Source organism: Cupressus sempervirens, chromosome 5 (assembly GCF_028749045.1).
Source record: "Cupressus sempervirens isolate cs-2001-9-10 chromosome 5, ASM2874904v1, whole genome shotgun sequence".
Classification (NCBI taxonomy): Eukaryota; Viridiplantae; Streptophyta; class Pinopsida; order Cupressales; family Cupressaceae; genus Cupressus; species Cupressus sempervirens.
In genome coordinates this window covers 1,001,349,927-1,001,367,493 of record NC_143122.1, presented here as the reverse complement: position 1 = coordinate 1,001,367,493, position 17,567 = coordinate 1,001,349,927, and positions in this window count along the sequence as shown.

The following is a 17,567-nucleotide window of genomic DNA, read 5'->3' as shown; positions in this document are numbered from 1 at the left end:
TTTAGAAACTTAAACATATAATTGGAAAGGGGATTAAATGGAAGGTTGGTAATGGTAGGAGAGTTCTTTTTTTGGAAGACATTTGGGTTTTGGATCACCCTCTGTGTGATGACCCAAGATGGAACAGGTATATGGAGCTTTGTAAGACTTAGATTGAAACTTTTGTGGTGGATTACTGGAAAGAGGATGAATGGATGGACCTCAATAGAGTGGAATCCAATTTGGTTGTTCTTAGCAAGTGCCTGAATGCGTTCTTCCTAAACCCAAATGAGGATGAGCTGATTTGGAAAAATGATGCCAGTGGTGTTTTTTCAATTGCCTTAGCCTATGCTGATTCCTTTGATGTTTATGAAGAACTGTGTTGGGCTAAGGCTTGGACGAAAGGTATGACACCCAAAGTCAATATTTTATTTTGGATCCTTTTGCAGAATAAAGTTCTTACTTTGGATAATCTTAAAAAGAGAGGGATTATTATTATTAATAGATGTGTTCTCTACAAGAATGATGGGGAATCAGTTGATCACATCACTTTGCACTGTCCTTTCACTAAGAAGATTTGGATTAAAATATGCTACTTATTGAATGTTGAATGGGTGTTTCCTTCCACTATTTAGCTATTCTTTACTAGTTGGAAGGCTCCTTCAAAAAATACTCTGATTGTTCAACTATGGGACTTCATTCTTCCATATGTGGGTTGGGGTATTTGCAAGGAGTGTAATGATAGGATCTTTAGAGATGTGGAATCTAGTTTGACTCAGGTCTTCCATAAGATAAAGATTCTTATGATAGAGAATATTAAAACTTTGGAATCTGAACAACAACCTTGTAATGACTGGGAAGCTAGTGTTCTTCATAATTGGAATTTGAAAAGTATGAGTATGGATGTTCATAGACCTAATCCTAGAGAACAAGCAAGATGGGATTGTCCCCCTGACAATTGGTTTAAGATAAAATTTGATGGGGCCTCGAAAGTAAACTTGGGCATAGTAGGGTGTGGTATTATGATCAAAAATTCCAATGGAGATAATATGGGAATAATGGCTATACCAATTGGAAATCAAAGAAATCACATTGCTGAATCCTCATCTGCTCTTCATGGTCTTATTCTTTCTAAGAAAATGAAATTGAATTATATTTGGGTGGAGGGGGATTCACTCAATATTAATAATTGTCTTAACAAAGTAATTATAACTTCATGGATAATTAGTAATGTTATTAATGAGGCTATCCATATAATAAATTCCTTTGATTCTTGTATTATCACCCATAATTTTAGAGAAGCTAATGGTTCTACTGATTGGGTAGTGAATGTGGCATGTAGAAATGATCATACTATCATGTGGGGATTTCATGATCCCTTACCTCTGGATGGTCGCCAACTTTTTCATCATGATAAATGGAGGTCTCTGCAAAATGTTTTTTAATTATGATAGTGCTAGTGGATTATTATGTGGAGTTAAGTGGCCACAAGCTTTGGGCTTTTATTTCCAATGATTTGTGCTTTGTGCCATCCTTCTCTTTGTTTTCTATGAGACTCTTTTCTTTTGGGGGTTGTAGATGAAGAAGCTTTGGGTTTTTAGTGATAGGAAAATGGGAGAAAAGCAGAAAAGGGTGGAACCAGTGAGTTGTATGGAGTGGATGAAGAAGGAGGAGGTGTGGGATATTATGAGGTGAGGTAATTTTATTGAGTATATGGAGAGGCTTAATGGAAATAACCCGACCATTACATAGCAGTTTATTAAAACTTGGAAGGAGGGCTCTATTTTGGTAACCAACGTATGGAGATTTTGGAGGAGGTGATTGTGGAGGCCACAAGCTTGGAGCTTGAGGGTATCAATTTCTACAGGGAGCGAAAACTTTTTGACAGAGCTATTGAGGAATTCATGGAATCTGAGCATGAGAAGAGTTGCCTGGTTAAAATTGGTAAGTCTTATATCAATCTGGCCTCTGTCTCACATCCATGGTGCTTTATTTTGTTTGTGATTATGGATTTCTTGACCCTGGATGGGATATTTACGAAATGTTACGAGCATCATTTTATGTTGGCCAACCACTTTAGACATAGTGTGAAGATTAATTTTCCTTACTATCTGAAGCAATCTCTTAGTATTTATGTTCAAGCCATTTAGAAAAACTTGAATGGCGAACATGTTTTTCATGAAGGTCTCATGGTTCTCATCATGAATGTTGTAAAATCTAAGAGGATAGTGAGGAGCAGAAGCTGCATGAAGGATGCTAATTATGAAATGGAAGGGAGCATCCCAGAGAAGGGTTATGACTCTAAAACCTAGGATGAAGACGAAGGGGATGAGGAGAATGTGAACAAGGGCACTGGGGGCAGTTCAAAGAAGAAGAAAAGAGTGGTTGGTCACTTTGATTCAGAGAAGGAGAGTGATTTTGTGGAAGAATTAGTGAGGGATTATAAATTGAAAAGTGAGAATAAGGGTAAGCAGATTAAGGGAAATTCGGTTGGGAGGGCTTCTTCCCCCTTGGATGATGGGACCTTAGCTTCAGGATGGAATGGAAAGGATTTCCTTCAAGACATCTGGAGAAGCATCTTGGGTCGAGAGATGAGGATTCTCAAGAATAGGGAATCCACCCTGATTTTGGTGAGAAGTATGTTGGTACACTAGGGGCTGTTAAAGGAATGTATGGTAACCTTGGCACTTTTTTGAAAGAAATTGGGGTTATGAAAAACCAAATGCAGATGCTTGGTAGGGATATGCAATATTTAAGGAAGGAAGTTGGACATGCTAGCAAAATTTCCCATGGAGAATGCACTCTTGGGCAACACATTGAAAAATTAATGGAGGTAGTTGGGAGTGCTAAGGATGTTAAAAACCTAATATAGAAGATCCCATAGCTAGAGGCAAAGAATAAGGCAATCGACAAAGATTTTATTGCCAACTAGGGAAAGATCACAAAGATGGAAACTAAGATGAGCAACCTTGAAAAAATGATTAAACAAATGGATGAGAATGTGAGTACTTTGCTGAAGAAATTGCAGATGGAGAAAGGTTAGGACTCCCCTCAGGCTATTGACAGTCAATGTCCTAGCAAGCGTACTAGGGCTAACTCAAAGAAGATTGAGGACATGGGCAAGAAGGACAAGGTGAAGGTAGTGGCTGAAAACATGCAGATTCTGGCAGATCAGGCACTAGACCTAATCAAGGCTACTTAGGTGGTTCTTTGCTATCTTTGTGTTTTCTTTTTTAGCATCTCTTTGTGACCTCTTCTTTGTTCGTCTTGGAGGTTTCTTTTATGTTTGATCTTAACTGCTATCTCTGTTTCTAGCTAGACTTTTTGTAAAAAGTTTTTGGGTCCTTTACAACCTTCTTTTACTTAATCAAAACAATAGGAGACATAGAATTATCTCTAAGAATGTAGTATAGGCCTTCTGAGGAAATGACTAAAAGGGCAGGAGCCAAAGGGCATCCTTGCTTGATGGATCTACCAAGGGGGAAGGAATTAGGGAGGGATCCATAAACATCCACTTGGGAAAAATTGTCAGTAAGTAGCATATTAACCAAATTGCAAAAAGTAATAGGGAAACCAAAAACCTCAAGCATCATGGAGATAAAGCTCTGTTCCACTCTGTCACACACTTTTTCAAAATCCAAGAGAAACATGGGATAATTTTGTTGAGAGTAATTAGCCCATTCCATGGCTTCCCAATTGGTTATCATATTCTCTAATATATATCCACCTTTAATGAAGCCAGTGTAGGTAGAGCAAAAAAACTTGGGCAGGATATTCTCAAGTCTCAGAGCTAGAATCTTGGCAAAAAATTTATAGGAAACATTGAGGAGAGTGATAGGTCTCCAGTTCTTAATGAAAGATTTATCCCCATCTTTGGGAATAAGCTTAATGATACCTCTATTGATAGTAAACCCAAGGGAGCCATTGATAAGGGCTTTCGTATAGTATCTTGAAGGTCTTTGCAAATTCAACTAATATTAGCTTTGTAAAATTCCACAAGGAGGCCATCTGACCTAGGCACCCGATCATTATTAAGAGAATTAATAGCTTTTTCAATTTCTTCCAAATAAATATCCTTAGACAACAGGTTAGCATCCTAATGGATATTTTTTTGGGGATAAGAGGTTTACATTGGTATCTAAGGGTAGTGGCCTCCTCTGAATCCTCAAAGGTGAAGTGGCTTTGTAGAAGTCATCAAAAGCCTCTTTGAAGTTATCACAATCAGTAATATCTTGATTATTCACTAAAATCCTTCTTATAGTTTCATTGGACTGCTTATGCTTGATGAGGTCAAAGAATTTTTTTATAGTTTCAATTCACGTAAAAAATAAAAAATGAGTACCATCTAACTTATTATTTACATATAAGTAATAAGATAAATTGTTATTATGTTTAAACAATGATGATCTAATTATTTAGTACAACATTTTCTAAATATTATATATATTTTTCTAGTATTTTTAATTTGTAAAAACAAGTTTTTAATATTGAATATATTTAATTTCAAATCTAAATGATAAAAGTAATTTATAAAATATTATACTAATTTATTTAAAATATTGTTATTAATAAAGAATTAAAAAAGATTCTAACATTTTATAATAAATAAAACATAATAATACATGATTGATTTCACTAAGTATAAATATTTACAATAAATAAATAAAATTTAAATAAAAACTTGTCTTTAGACTTTCAAAATTCATGCCTTTCTCACTCGTTCCCTTGTTAAAATTTAAACTCAAAACACTTATCAAAAATTTCATCTAAATACCTATTAAATCATTTCTAAAAAATCATGTGAGGATTTGACATCAATTTTCTGGAGTTTGCAGTACTGACAGAAAGCCCGATGATGTTATGGTATGTATAGTGCATAGGACATGGGCAACGACTATCCAACCCCACCTTTGGACATGGCTAGATGCCATGGTGCATGATGAATGCCCATCCCCATGCCTCACTCATCAACCATGTCTCCAGCAGTCGTAGTACTTGTCGCTCATCTTTTCATCCATCGTCCAATGTTCCAGTCTACATCAATTAGGTTTTTAAAACATTTCTTATATATCTTGTGTAGTTGGTTATCCTGATTTTTTTAAAATTTTAATTAACATATAATATCAAAAATTTAATAATAATTAATATTATTTAATGTTTCAAAAAAAAAATTTAGTCAATTTTTAAAAATATCTATTGTAGTATAATTTAATTATTATTTTATATTAAATGAATACATGTTAGTTTCATATAATTCAATATAGCTACAATAGACAAAATTAATTAGATAATATGATTTTTATTTAATTTAATAAAAAAAATGATAAAATATTTATATTAGTAAAAAAAAAATCACTATTAATGTATTACTATAATTAATATAAATGTTAAAAAAATATGAACCAAATATATTAGTACTTCTATTTATTTATTAAATATAATTAATATAGATATTATAAATAAATGGACAAATGTATTACTACTGTTATTTGTTTATTCATCATTTATTTAAAATTCATTTTAATACCACATATGAAAGTAGTGTAAAGTTATAAAAAGACTTACACTTAATTTAAATAATGTTTTTGTTAAAAATATTTATTCTACAACCTATATTCACTTATTTGTTGTGATTTTACATTTTTTTAAATATGATACAATAAATTACAGAGTACAACTCGTAATCACTTTTTGTTTGCTTTATTAAAATGACAATTATCATAAAATAAATAAATATATTTAAAATATTTCATATCTTAAATTAAATTACTTGGTATTGTTTTGCTATAATTATAATTTGCAAAATTAACTTAATTTGCAAATAGACTAAACCACTACTTAATCAAAATTATAAAATTAATATCAGAATAAATAAAAGTAGAGTAATTCATTGCTATAATGATCATCAAAATTTATGTTTTTTTTTTAATTTGTTATATTAATAAAATTGTTGGTTCAAGGGCTCCTAGAGGAAAGAACCAGTAAGAAAACCTTCATTCCTAGCCCATACATAGAAACTCAGAAAAAATTGTCATTTAAATTATTACACATTATAATATATGCAAAGGAGAATATTAACAAATGACAACATGATCCTCCATATTGGTGTCATCAACACCTACAAAAAGATTGAATTACTTGTAAAAATTAGTTAGCAAATTAAACTCTTTGGAAATTGAATTTCATTTCATAATTTCCTCACTATCTCCACTTTCCATTGCCTCTGTTATTGTTTGGATAAGATCAATAGAAAAGGGTGACACGTATTCTTGATTCATTTGTTGATCATCTACCACTGCAATAACATGCGCAATATAACATACTAACTTACATGAAATTAATTCATAAGATTCAAAATTAATCAATTTTTATTCATAATTTTGTTACTGTAGAGTAAATTGAATTTGTAATTATAAGAATGTTACCATAACTTGCATCCATTATTGTTGATGTCTGGTTAAGATCAATACAAAAAGATGACATATGTTATGGTTTATCTTTTTTATCACCTAAAGAAACAATAAAATGAATAATTAACATACATTAAATTTAATAGTTTGTTAAGTTCACAACCACATTAACTAATTAATCTAAAAAAATTGAAATTCTTAATTACTTGCACCATTTTTTTGAAATGTCTGGGTAGGAATAATATTGAGTATTGATGGTCGATCTCCACAAATATCTTTTTTTATTGATGAAGCATAAAAAGTAGCTAGAATTAGGAACTAAGTAGAGTTTTTATAAAATTAAGAAAAATAGTTAGTAGATAATAAATTGTCATCTATTACTTGTGTGGCATTTGCTAATGTTTTGTTCAAATCAATAGAGAAAGGCAATCGACATTGACAGGCATTTCTTTGATCAACCAAACCTATATTGACATATTTTTAACATATGAAAAAAAAAAAAAAAAACTTGTCTTGACCTATTGAAAATAGTGAACTAAATTTAAATAAATGTACACACCTTGTTGCGAGAGAATATTTATTTCTTCTTGTATTGCTATGCTTGAGTGATTAATGACATTTTTCTCTTTTTCTTTCTAGAGCGAATAGAGGGGAATTGAAAACTTTCACTCTCCTCAACTCTTTAATTTAAGTTTTAAGACATAGCATTTTTTCATCAATGAATAGAAGGGCATTTACACATTTTGCTTGGACTAAACTATGGTGACTTTCATCTCCTAGGAATGTTCTCTAAACTAGGAATTGGTTCAAATTTGGAAGATGAAGAGAAAGTTACATGGATATCATTTCTAAATCTCCCAACACATTGCATGAATAGGTTTTTTTCATGTTCTGTAGTTGGCAAATTTTGGAGCACTAAATTGACATAATCAATGCAATTTTGAAATTCATCACTAGAAGTATCAGATGATCTCACACCATCAGTAATAAAAAATAAAAATAATTAATTCAAAAAACTAGTTCAAAACACTAGATATTTCATTAGAAAAATGTGGATATTGAAACTTACTAGTTCTTTGAGCTTCAACAATGATGACTCCAAGCACATCTTGATTTTCTGAAGGTATAGAACCATCTGCAATCGGGATAATACTTAATTCATTTTCTAAACCATAAAATAATTTAACATTCACTTGTAAACTAATATTATTATTACCAATGTTATTTTCACGACAAGAATTGTCTCCATCTTTATCAATTTCATCAACCAAAGTAGTAATATCATTTGTAGCTCGATCAACTTAGTTGAGGTGGTTCATTACAATATAAAAATTATTAAAATATTAATATTAAAAATAAGTTTTAAATTACACTTACTAATTGTTTCACCTTGCTTGTTTAATTTGTTTCTTTTTAGTAGATCTAAAATCTTCAGCATGTGTTTCCTCTTTTTGCCCACTGACAATCACACACTTGCAAATTTGGTCAAAATTTTCTCATGAAATACCATTGGGTTGAAATGGTTTGACTTCTTACTTTATAAGTATCAGGAAGGTCATATGGGTAGCAATCTATATTTGGTATTCATTTTGATCTTTCCAAAGTAGTAATCTAATATCTCTTCTTTTTAAAGTTAGTCAGAAACCAAGATAATTGCAAGTATCTCTTATTTTTGTAGTATACCCTATGAAGAAAAATTTGAATAAGCCAATCCATTCTCCTTGTACATTTTCTACAACTATTTTTTAGGTAGTGAGTTTTGATGTACATATGGTATGACTCTATGGAAACATTAGTTTCTTGATTTGTATGAGAGACCTCTAAATCTTTTTGCCCACATTGCTATTAAGAAAAGTACAAAGATGTCTTAGCATATGTACAAGAAAGTAAATAAATAATATAAATACAAATATACCTTAACGAAAAAATTATTTAATCTTGCCAATACAACTTTCATCATGACACCAAGTCTTTTGAAAGTAATCAATAAATTGCTTATGTTCTTTAAATTCCTTCATAATTTTTTTAATTAGGTGATAGTGAGATCTTCATCGTCACTCATTGTATACATTATCTCACCTAATCAACCTAGAATATAAAGCATAATATCAAGTTTTCATGTTCACGAATATATATTTTCATAGATTTTAAGTAAAAAAAATGAATCACTTGTATACATTTTTCAACCATGCCCTATGTACGTGCCAGATACATAAAAGTGCTCGACAATTGAAAGATAGCCTACAAGTTACATTACAAATATTTATAAGTATAATTCTAAGAAAATTAATTACTAAACTATAATTGTATAAGTTTAAAATTATGAAAGATATAGTTTTAAAACCTATATGTTAAATATAAATTCATAAATATAATTGGAGAATAATAAAACTAGATTGCTTCAATATCTGCACTAGCATCATTTGTCATAAATGCATTGACTTGCCAATCTTCTTTACATTGTTTGCCTCTTTCGTAGACTTTTGCCAACCATCCATTTATGTCCTCTACTTTATTTCTTGAGGATATGACCCATGCAACAAGTAAATTGACGTCTTGTTCGTCAAATACAAGCAACAAATATAACTCATACTACACAAGAAGAAATCAATGGTGAATTAATATGTTAAATGGAATATAGATAAATCAATCTAAAATCTATTAATAGAATTGAATTGGTCTATTAATTGCAACATACTTATTTGTTAAGTTATGTGAATACTTCACCATCATCTCTCACATCCACAATGTTTGAATTCCTATGATCATTTTCTCCACTGGTTGGTGTTTCATAGTAGAAGTTATCTTTTTCCTCTACATACCACAAACTTACACTTTTTGCATCATCTTCATTTTTTGTGATCAAAGAGAACCCACCCTTTTCCATGCATTCAAAAAATCTTTTCTTAGCAAATAGGTATCCCTCTTATTCATCAAGTTTTTTAGACTAGGATCTAAACAATATTGTTCGCATATGGTGTCAATCCCTACACCTATCAATAGGGATTCAATATATGATTTATATTCATTTGACAATCTTGGAGCAACCACACTCCTTGGATCACCAAAAGGGTCATCATTTCCATGACAAAATTTGCCATTAGCATCTCGATGACTAAACTCATTGTATGTAATGATGGCAATATTTGGTCTTCCATACATAACCCTAACATGAAAGTGGGTTTTACAACCCTTTTTTTAATAAACCTTGTCTTTCTTTGCATTTCTTTTTCAAGTTGTTTCCTATTATCCTTAGGTCCAAAATCACAATGATACCTATTTATACATGTAAACATATATTTGTATTAATTGATAAAAAGATTTTAAAAATATTAAATATTGCATAATTAATTACTATATTAAGTCTATATAAACCTTGAAACATCTTGGTAGAATGGTTTTTTGGGGTTTTCATGTTTGTCTCTTTTATGATATTTTCTTATGAACATTGTTTATGTAGCATCTAGTAAACCTTCTCCCTTAATAAAGTGAGGGAGTCTATTGAGAGGGATATCAACACATAAGTCCATGAAATAATTGTTCTCTATTCATTTTTTACCTTCATAGTGGATATATTTGATCATTTTATGAGTATTGTGTGGTTCTTTGCATCTCTCATTTATATTAAGATTTAATTTCATGTTAAGTGGAATAAGTAGATTGGATGAAAATATTTTTGAATGGTGATCAATGACGAAGCTTTTACCTGTACCTTTTGTTACTTGTTGATTTTAAGTAAAGGTGTAAGGTTAGTTTGGGCCTAAATTGCAAATGTTTAATTTCTAATGGAGATGCTCATTTAGATTCTGCCTTCATAGGGTGTTTGGATGAGCATTTCTTGTGTGGAAATCATTCTTGTATCCATAGAAGTTAACACCATCCTATGCCTAGTTGACACGATGAAGCAAAGATTACTTAGAAGCTCACCCCATCATCAACATTATCTCACATTCTTATATTAGATTTTATATCATTTGTAGTTGTTTGGTTGGAAGTGATTAGATAAGTTAAATTCAAATTGATATCCATTGAATGAAGAGCACAAGTCTCTTTGTGATAACCAACATATCACATCATAAATGATTAAAAGTCCACAATTAAGAAGGAACCTTGATGTTGTCTCATTTGATCACACAATTAGAATGCATTGTTTAGCATATGAGTATTTGTATTCAAGAGAGAGTTGGAGATTTGGTGTTTCATATCAAAACATTAAGTGTTTGATTTTCTGTGTTGTAGTTGAACAAAACTCACATCAACAAGTAGGAAGAGATAAGAATTCTACAATTGTATTGTCTTTAGGGCCTATAAAATGTGGTCTGGGATGGTTTGACAAGGGGTCCAATACCAAATAGGATACATGGTAGGCCACAAATGTGTGGTTAGATCCATTAGATATCTATTTGTTGGTCATTGCTACCAAAACCATGAATATTTAAAGAAATAAATGCTTGAGTGGCTAGGGTTTTGTTTGTGAGATTTGCAAATTTTCAAGGGTAAGCCTTTTTTAAATTTTTCCCTTGGATTCATATAATGAGACATTTTTTAAGAAGAACGAATGTGTGTGTGAGAATAATATATTCCAAATTTTATTTTTGAAACAATGTCATCTTTTTTATGATCTGCATGGTTTTGGTAGATTTGTGTCAAATGTTTGTAAATTTATTATGTTAGTCCCAACAGGTACTGAGAGGGGGTGGCGGGGGGGAAGGGGAGAGGGGTGAATCAATATTGTTTGCATAATTAGGTATTCTTTTGATTCTTCCTACTAACTTTAACACAACCCACTTTATACTCAAAATCAAGATAAAAACAAATTAAGTCACACACAAAAGCATTCATAAAATTGACACATATTTTGTATGTGGAAACCCTCGATGTAAGGATGAAAACAACTGAGGGGATAATGTACCCGCTAAACCTTATAATGCATGTAAAGGGGTGCCCTATTAAGATCTACAAGTGCTTCTTCTAAAAGTGCATCTTGTTAGGAATGTCTACAATCTGTCAAGGTTACAAAAGCTGTGTTAAAAGCTACCTGTTTAGAGAATTTACAAGTCTCCTTCTAAGAGACACCTTGTTAGAGGATTTTGTTGTAAGCTTATCGATGAAGCTTGTAATGTTAGGAGCATACAAATAGATGCAATGGTAAGAATGCATACTATGTGTTAAACCTAAATGTGACACTAGCTTATCATGTAGATCTTTGCTATGCCTCCTTTGAACATGTGTTCATCTTCCTTTCTCTCTTGGTGAATGCTCTGTTCTCACCTCTTCCTAGGTTGCCTATAACAATTTGTTATTATTCTCTTCTCCCTCTACTGCACTTGCTTCAACTGGACTTTCTCTTCTCAACTCTTTGTTCTCTTGTGTCTTCTTCTTCAGCAATAGTCAATCACTATTGACAACTCTATCTTGCTTCTTGATATTTGATGCATATATCATTCTATTGATGTCATGGCACATTTACCCATAATCAAATTATCTCATTCATTCTTGAATTCAAAAATTGAATTCCAAGATGGCTCCATTCACAGAGGACCTATGAACCCTAAGCTTAAGGTATCAGATGGTATAGTTGCTAATCTCTTCATGAGCCAATGGTGGCATGTTGTCCTTGCTTGCTTGCATTGTTTATCTTTTATCTTCTATCACATTGTTGGTGACTCATCACATTGATGACTTGTGTAGTACCTCTCGTGTTTTTAGTTTTTACCTTGTTAATTTTGATTCGAGAGATACTTGATACTCTTATTATATGTACTTTAAGATGACCTAAAGATTGGATGTTATAACTTTGATTTCAGTACCATAGATGATTTACTACTGTGTTGTTCAATTTATCATATTTGAATGTTAATTCCATTTTGAGATGACAGTAGGTCATGATGATATTTGATTATCCGATATTTGGACATATTTTCTAATTATGTTATGTGATGGATTTTATGCTATGGTTATTTAATTCATTCTTGTCTCTTTATGCTTTATGTGAACGTCAATGATGTAAATGGATTATTTAGGTATAATTGAATAAATGGTTAAATTAGTTATTTAATGCATTTATTGCTTCAGCTATGATATTATATGTAATTGCACTTGACCATGTGTTTTAGTGTGTAGGATTTATATCACTGGCAGTGGCACATGAAGTTAGTGATTCAACTATTCATATTTTACCAATGTCGTCCTTGTATGGTCGACATATCCTTATTTAATTGTTTAAATTAAACCTTTCAGTGATTATTAAATCCTAACACATTTGCATTATGTGATTAGACTAGTAAATGTGTCTGTGCATTTAGAGGTTCGTATTGTCGTGAAAGTTGTTAAGTTAATTTTTGTGATTTTGGGTTTTCGGGCTTTAATTTGTATTAAATTTAATTTTTGGTAGCTTTGCCATAGATGAATTCCTATTTCTAGGATAGTCTGCTTTCATTTGGGTTGATTCAGAGTTTAGCTAGTCTAATTGGCTATTTGCCCTAATTGATTATTCACTCGAAAAGTGAATAAGTATTGAAAAAGGGATTTTCTTTGTCAATTATCACTTTTGTAAAATACAAATTTTAGAGCTTTTTTGAGAATCCTCTTTTGGAAGATCATGTTTTTGTTTGTTGTGGAAGTTGTGAGTGTGAGATCTTCACGAGGTTAGTCTTCTTGGATCCAGCTCAGGTAGACCTTTCTTTGTTGTGATTTTTGACAATTTTAGCGGGCGATTTATTTTATTGTGTTGTTTTCAGTTTCAACCCCTTTTGCTATTAGGTAGGGCTTTCCTATTTTCTTATTTCTATTTCATTTTTTTTTTGGTAGCATTTAGTTAGGAGGCTGAGAACTAGTGTTCCCCTCCGTTTCTGTTTGTTGGTTTTGCCCGGTTGGTCGGGTATGAACATTTTCTCTGTTTTCAAGATGGGGGTTTGGGGTTTCACATCATTATGCTGGTTGTTTTTGCATACGGTGTCCAAATCAAAATTTTATTGGATTTTCGGGGTTTTTGTGCCCAAAGACCAAATGGGTTTTAATTTCAAAGCTTTCCAGTTCTAGGGGTTTTTACCTCATTTTGTGTGTTGCCCTATTTTCTCAGGTTTTCTTCACATGAGTTTGGTCATGGACCTGGATCATCCATTTGGATGTTAGTCAAACCATTGTTGCACTTTTACATTGCATTGGGATGTGTGTCACATCTATTCTCCTAAGATTGTTTTCAGTTGAGTGATATTTTGTATTATGTTCTCATCTAGTCCTTGTGTTATGATCATTGTGATGGTGGTGTGCCACACACGAGTATGTGTGAGTACATCTATCAGGTGACTTGCGAGCCCCGATCTTCCATGGTACTTCCAAAAGTTGTGATCATTGGGGTTGGGTTGGGTTGGGAATATGCATGCCTACGGGTACTAATCATTAGATGAGCATAGGTAGGGTAGGGTAGCATATGGAGGGAGCTTCTATCTCGTAGCCTGGTGACCTTGGCCCAGAGGGTTGGTAGAGGAAGTTTTAATCAAGTGATAACTAAAGAAAATACTGGGTGGTAATAAAATTTAAGATAATAAAATACGTGTGGGGGCCTCCATTGAGGAGTTGATTTGCATGATTCAAACTTGGGCTTGTCAATGCCAAGCGACTCTCCATGATGTCAACCCCTACTTGGTAGCCCATTGAGTGTTTGACCATAACCTTTAGTTTATGCATTGTCTATGTTCTTGGTTTTAGTCATCAAAATGTCTAGCGTGAATGTTAGCTATAGACGTTTTCTTTTTGTGTGTTTGTGGTTGGATCATTATCTCCATTAGCATGACGGGAGTGAACCTACGAGTTCCACGTGGTTGGGAGGTGTAGCTACCTGTACCACTACTGGGGACTAGTGTACAGAGATGATCTACTATCCCAGTGCAACCATGGCTAGATGTTTTCACTTGGTACTTTGGGTTCCGAAGTATGCTTTCTTGTGATTTATGTTGTCATTAGAATGTTTGTATATCATGTTTAGATGATGTTAGTATTGATGCATTTCCTTATTATGATGTTTAGCATATGGTAGATGATGAGTTTGATTTATAGGATTATCTTATGCTTTACTTCTAGCATGTTAGATTTCCTTATTCTTATGTTATAACATGTTTTAGTAGCAGTGTCCTCATAAGATAGCACCGACGATCTGGTCGGTAGTTTGGGATGCTATGCGTGGGGGATGGCTAGGACCCATGATGGTCTTATGATGCTATTACAGTTAGGAGGAACTGTGTACTTAGTTTGGTTGTCATGTTCTTTGCGATGTTGTCTCAAATCATTACGATGTTATTTTCATACACTGAGATGTTCCCTTTTGTACTTTCCCTTCACTACTATGTTAGATGGATAGATGCAGTCTCCGTCTTGTAGCTATTGTGTTCGAGTGTCTATACCTCAACTGTGGATTTGGTACTCCTCGGTGTGGAGGTTTTAAGTTCTTGTTTTATCCCTTGATTCATCCTTAAGAGTTTTTCTTGTGTTCCTGGGCGACCATGCATCAGCATTGGGCGATACTTTAAGGTATTGCATGCCCAAAAGAGATTTATCGTGTGAGCCCTGGTTGTATCACACGTCTCTTAGAGTAATGTCGTGTGATACTAGAAACTATTGCACACCCTTTTGTACGATATTGGTAAAGTATCGCATGCCTTCTTGAGAAGTGTGGCTCAAACCCTGATTGTATTGCATGCCTTCATTAGAAAGGTCGTACGATACTAGAAAGTATTGTACTGTGCTGATTTAAAGTATCGTCTGGGTTTTCCAAAAAGTCTGCTCGAGCAGAAAATGAGCACTTTTCGATTTGTCTAGAAGTTTTTTAGAGGTGTTTGGGATACCCTTTATGGAGTTCTCTAATACCTTGGAATTGTATTTCAAATTTGGTATTTTTTGGATTCATATTTGTTTGCGTCCTTCCGTGGTTAGTCATTTTGTTTAGATAGTGGCATTTGGAGATTTGTTTGTCATTGAGATGGTGGTTAAGTCTTTCTTTGTGATCTTTGTGATCCCTATATGACGTTGTTGTGTACACTCATACTTGTAATTTTTTAAAAAAATCTTGGCTCGTATTTCATCCTTGTTCCAAGAATCTTCAGGCGAGGCATTATATACTTGGATACATTGTAATCCATATCTAACCTCTTGTGCCAACGTGGGTGTACCAGAGTGTATGTTGGTGTGCTTCTCAACTGATAATTGTAGATTTCTTTCTCCAATTGCTTTCTCTAATTGGTTGTCATATATTTTTCCAAAAGGATATTCTTGGCCATCAATGACAACACTCAACACTTCTCTTAATCTTCCTACTAAAGATGCATGTGAGGTCAACATATTATATGTAGACGTGCTAATAAAGGAAGAGCCATAGACTTGGGCTATTTCAATTCTATGGACAAATCATTTTTATTTGTCTTTAGAGCTCAATGCATGGTTCCTGTATACTCAACTGGGAGTTATAGCTAGCAAAGGGGGCACGATCACTACATTTTACTCATAATAACTTCTCTTTAGAAATGAGATGATACAATTGTGAAATTAGAATTGTGTTCCATGAAAATATGCTTCCAAATAGGCACCTCCACTAGGGTCAATATTTCTAAAATCTATTATGAAATTGAATCTTAAGTAATCTCTTTATTATGTGAAGAAGGGTTTTCAAGGCAACACACAAAATTCAACAATCAAAAGTTCACAGTTGAATTCGGATAGATTCTAAAAAATGTTTACCCTTGAAAATCTCATGTTGCATTAATCTATTAGGTGTAAAATACAAGGCCAAAACTTGTTAGTATTGTCGATTCCTTTCACCAATAAACCCCAAGTAAGAAAATTGTCCATTCTTAAATGATACAAATGGTCAGCCTCCCTATAAATGTAGTGCCTACCCCTAAGTTGCATTTCTATCATCCTTGCCAAACTCTTTTAGGCCAATTTTATGTTTGATGATTAGTATTATTTTTTTAGAGATTATCAGATGTTGTTTTACACTCAATTTATTATATGATGAGATTACTTGGTACTCTATATTTCATGCATGTATGATGATTATTCAATGTTTTTAGTTATCGATGATGATTAGTTAGATGGTTTATTATCACATGTGCTTTCTTATGGATACTTACCCCATACTACATGTGTATGGTGTGCATGTTTGTTTTCTTTATGAATGGTGTTTCTGATGTGGTTAAGGAAGGGAGTCGTAGTCACCTGCTAGTCGGGATCTACACGATGCACCACTTCCTGCCATTGTTTGTTTAGCTTAGAATATTGTGTTTGTACATGCGTGGATTTTATGCAGGTTGCAGGTACCGAGTATCGACTTCTCTGAATTGCCAAGTTGATCGTACCCTATCGCATTATCTCAATGGTAAGAGAGGGGAGATAAACTCTCAAGTCCAAATCCTAAACCCTTTAGCCAATTGTCCTAATTGATAATTAGGACAAGTATCTGAGTTAAGTACCCTCTGAATGCATCAAATGATGTAATATCGTGATTATAACCCTTTTGTTTGATTTAGTATGTGTTTTTCTATGATGGGTTTTCGTATGTTGCCTTATGAGTCCTTGATGTATTTTCTATTAATTAAGTTTAATTAAAAAGATTAATTAATGATTTAATTTAATGGAGAATTAATATTATAATCTTTAATATTTAATTAATTGAGAAATTAATTAAATAAAAAGAATTGAATTTGGAGATAAAAGTTTAAGGACAAATTTAGAACGTGATAATATTTATGTACTTTAATAATAATATATTTAGAGTTCATTTTTAAATAAATGCTAAATAGTATTGTTATTTAAGTTAATTAAATATTTATCAATTAAGTTTCTAAAATAAATTAAAAGTTGAAAGATATTAAATTATTAAAGTTTCTAGATCGCATGATCTAAGCATGAGTTTAAATATGAGAAATTAATTAAAAGATAAAATAATAGAAAATAATAATGTTATTTTAATTTCATAAAGTGCACATGAGATTAAAGTAATTAATTAATTTAAAATAGAAGTCAAGTGGAATATTAAATAAAGTTATTTAATAATTCAACTTAATGTGCATTAAAAAGGATAAAGCAAAGAATTAATAAAAGTTAATTTTGAGTTAACTCAGTTGAGCAAAGAGTCCTCTCGGGTGAATGCACAATTAGTGCCTCGATTTGAGGAGAAAACTC